The sequence below is a fragment of the Spinacia oleracea genome, chromosome 3 (assembly GCF_020520425.1).
Source record: "Spinacia oleracea cultivar Varoflay chromosome 3, BTI_SOV_V1, whole genome shotgun sequence".
NCBI classification, from domain to species: domain Eukaryota; kingdom Viridiplantae; phylum Streptophyta; class Magnoliopsida; order Caryophyllales; family Amaranthaceae; genus Spinacia; species Spinacia oleracea.
The window spans coordinates 136,489,893-136,494,641 of NC_079489.1; positions in this window are offsets into that span (position 1 = coordinate 136,489,893).

Genomic DNA, 4,749 nt, shown 5'->3' on the forward strand with positions numbered 1-4,749 from the left:
AGCGCCCATGCTGTTGCCCGCGTCGCTGCGGCTCGACACGGATGCGGCAACCCGCGTAGCTCGACGAGCCACACGTCCACCCCATCCTTGTGTTCGTGCCTTTGGTTCGTACTACGGACCAAATCCATTAAAAAAAAACAAATTTCACGAACGTTTGCATTTATTTTTTTTTCATAAAAAGTTACGATTTTCATTTTCGAAAAATAACGGTTTTTACGATTTAATTGATTTAACGACAATCCAATTTCGTAGAATATTAAATCAAGGCTACAATATTCAATTTTTAAGAACGAACGATTTCAACTAAAAATTTGAACTTTTAAATAATAAAATCTAAAACTTTAAATCGTTCTAAACATTTAAATTTCAGATTTTAATAATTTGGTTTAAGTGCGATTAAAATTAACGAAACCATTCAAAATTTTAATCCAATAATTTTTAAAGTTAGCCACTGACCCATAAAATTATATTCCCTTTCCCAATTAACCGAATTATTAGATCTAAATTATTTAAAAAATCAATTAGCGATCTAAAATTTACGAATTTGGGGAAATTTTATACTTTTTGGAAAAGGTTGAAATTTTTACCATATATCAAGAATATACCCAGAAACATCTTGTCAAAATTTCAATCAATTCAGAGTTGTTTAGGTCGACCAATTAATTGAAATACTTTCCAACATTTTTAATTTTAATTCGAAAATTAACAAAAACGCCCAATAAACACAACTTCGAGGCCTGTTTTTGTAATTCCGTTCTCATGAGTTGATCTTAGAAAATCGTTTTCAATCAGATTAGGGTCAGAAAAGTCGAAAAACAGAATATTTTTGATTTCAGAACAACTTACGCAATTAATCCAATAAATTCATAAAAAAATTCCGAAAATTCAACAAAAATTTTCAAAATTTCGACAACAGCAAAAACAATTAAATCATGCTAAAACATGCTTTAAATAAATAAAACTCGTGATACCACAGTAGGGGAATACAGTTAAACATAATAACATGTGCGCAAACAATCCCCAAAGCCAAGAAACATGTATAAAGCACAGATTAAGCAAACTTACATTTGAAGCGTATTTTCCCTAGTAATCTGTCAACGAACACGAACTTAGAACTCCACTTGTCGTTCCTCTACTTGGTTCACCGACACGATCAGATCCGTCTTGATAACCGTGGCTTAGACAATCAATCAAGAGTTTTTAGCTTTTTGGGAAGAACAATTTTCACAGAGAGAAAACTGAAGAACAAAATATTCAGAATTAGGTTTAGGGCTGGAAAAATGATGTGTACTCTGTTGTATGGAAAATACAATAACCTAATTGTATTAAATGATGTAACCGACCAAGACCAAGAGGCATTGACCGACCACACCAAACACACGGACACCCGCGCACAGCCCAACGCCCAGCCACACGCAGTAGGCCGAAGCCCACAGCGCGCGCAGCCGAGCAGCTGGGCCATGGGCCTTGCTCGCTCGTCGCTGCTATGCTGCCGCTGCTGTGTTAGGTTATGATACATATGACAATTCATAAATCATGCGGAAAAACCATAAAGCCAGGAAAACATATTATTTACACATAATCATTTAGCATAGTTTAGATGCATACTCTTTGTTGCGTGCCTTCCCTAGCTGCGCCCGAACCGAACAAGAACAAGTCTTTAGGACTCCAAGTGTCGTCCCTCCGTCGATAGTCCACATCACGTCTGGATCCGCCTTAAGATTGACCAACTAGAATCGCCCTTAAGGTACTTAGAATTTTCGGCACTTTATAGGCAATTGTATGACTGAATTTGACGATATATCCATAGATGGAGTATTTAATGCCATTAAATACTTGATCCGTTTACGTACTATTTGTGTGACCCTACGGGTTCAGTCAAGAGTAAGCTGTGGATTAATATCATTAATTCCACTTGAACTGAAGCGGCCTCTAGCTAGGCATTCAGCTCACTTGATCTCACTGAATTATTAACTTGTTAATTAATACTGAACCGCATTTATTAGACTTAACATTGAATGCATACTTGGACCAAGGGCATTATTTCCTTCAGTCTCCCACTTGTCCTTAGGGACAAGTGTGCATTTCCTAATTCCTTTGTCGCTCGATGCTTGCTCTTGAACATAAGGTAAGAGTTGTCATCCTTATTATGTCCAGAGGTGTTTCTCGGTTTCAGAGTTCAACTGATCAAATAAACAGATAATCATAGCCTATGATTCATCCGAGCACGGCCATGCATTTCACAGTTTCTAGCTCTCCGAGTGGCCTTGTACAACTTTTAAGCATCTCATCCCGATTTATGGGAGGACAATCCCAATCTTGCGATCTTGAGATTAGACTTCGTTTGATAGGTGATTACCTGAGCGTTGCCTTTATAGCCTCCTTTTACGGTGCGACGGTTGGTCAACGTCAAAGCAACCAGTTCTCAAACAAGTAATCTCAAATCACTCAGGTATTGAGGATTTAGTGTCTAATAATTTTAATGAAATTTACTTATGACAGATTTTCATCTCTTACAGTAAAGTTTCATAGGTTTTGTCCGATACTAGTCTTCCCAAAGTAAGTATCTATGCAAATGATTATGACATTGCCATGTCCATATAGTTCAAGAAACAGAACTACTAGTCATCTTGCATTCTAGTCGTCTAACGTTTTCTATGCGTCCAATTTTATAGAAAACTCCGACTAGGGACCATTTTCAACCTTTGACATTCAAGTTCACTTGATAGACATTTCTTAGTCACAGGAGTGGTCCTGACAGTCTATCTTGAATATATCGTCAAATTGAAGAGACTCATCATTTAATAAACCACAAATTAAATGGAAAAATGAATTCTTTTCATTTACTGTGAATGATTAACCAATAATGTTTTACAAAGATTTAAACTCTAAAACATTAAAACATTAAACAGGGTCATCAAAGCCATTCTCCAATATGCTTGATTCCCATAGCTGCAGTGTGCGAGTTGTGCTTCGCCTGCGGCAGAGGTTTAGTTAATGGATCTGATATGTTGTCATCAGTTCCAATCTTGTTTATCTCGACTTCTTTTCTTTCAACGAACTCTCGTAGAAGGTGAAATCTACAAAGTACATGCTTGACTCTCTGGTGGTGTCTAGGCTCCTTTGCCTGTGCAATAGCTCTGTTATTATCACAATACAGGGCTATTGGTCCTTTAATGGAGGGGACTACACCAAGTTCACCTATGAACTTCCTTAGCCATATAGCTTCCTTTGCTGCTTCATGTGCAGCAATGTACTCCGCTTCAGTTGTAGAATCCGCAATGGTGCTTTGCTTAGCACTTTTTCAGCTTACTGCACCTCCGTTGAGGCAGAAGACAAAACCAGACTGTGATCTGAAATCATCTTTGTCGGTTTGGAAACTTGCGTCCGTATAGCCTTTAACAATTAATTCATCATCTCCACCATAGACCAGGAAGTCATCTTTGTGCCTTTTTAGGTACTTCAGAATATTCTTGGCAGCAGTCCAATGCGCCTCTCCTGGGTCTGGCTCGTATCTGCTCGTAGCACTGAGTGCGTACGCAACATCCGGGCGTGTACATATCATAGCATACATTATTGAACCAATCAATGATGCATATGGAATCCCATTCATTCGTCTACGCTCATCAAGTGTTTTTGGGCACTGATTCTTGCTCAGAGTCATTCCATGAGACATGGGTAGGTACCCTCGCTTGGAGTCCGCCATCTTGAACCTATCAAGCACCTTATTGATATAAGTGCTTTGACTAAGTCCAATCATCCTATTAGATCTATCTCTGTAAATCTTGATGCCCAATATGTACTGTGCTTCTCCTAGATCTTTCATCGAAAAATATTTCCCAAGCCAAATCTTGACAGAGTTCAACATAGGAATGTCATTTCCGATAAGTAATATGTCGTCGACATATAATACTAGGAAAGCAATTTTGCTCCCACTGACCTTCTTGTATACACAAGATTTGTATGCGTTCTTGATGAAACCAAAGTCACTGACTGCTTCATCAAAACGTATATTCCAGCTCCTGGATGCCTGCTTCAATCCGTAGATTGACTTCTTTAGCTTGCATACCATTTTAGCATTCTTTGGATCCTCAAAACCTTCAGGCTGTGTCATAAACACAGTTTCTGTTAAAACGCCGTTTAAGAAAGCAGTTTTGACATCCATCTGCCATATTTCGTAATCGTAATATGCAGCGATTGCTAACATTATCCGAATAGACTTAAGCATTGTAACTGGTGAAAAGGTTTCATTGTAATCCACACCGTGGACTTGCCTATAACCTTTTGCAACCAATCTAGCTTTGAAAATTTCAAGTTTCCCATCCTTGTCCTTTTTCAGTTTGAAAACCCATTTGCTTCCAATGGCTTGGTAGCCATATGGCAAATCGACCAAATCCCATACTTGGTTTTCAGACATGGAGTCTAATTCAGATTGCATGGCTTCTTGCCATTGCTTGGAGCTAGGGCTGGTCATAGCTTGTTTGTAAGTCGCAGGTTCATCACTTCCAAGTAATAGAACATCATAGCTCTCGTTCGTCAAAATACCTATGTACCTTTCCGGTTGAGATCTATATCTTTGCGATCTACGCGGGGTAACATTTCTAGATTGACCATGATTCTCACCAGATTCTTCTAAAGGTCTCTGAGTTTCATCCTGAATGTCATCTTGAGCATTCTCTAGAGTTTGTTGTTCGACTCGAATTTCTTCGAGGTCTACTTTTCTCCCACTTGTCATTTTGGAAATGTGAT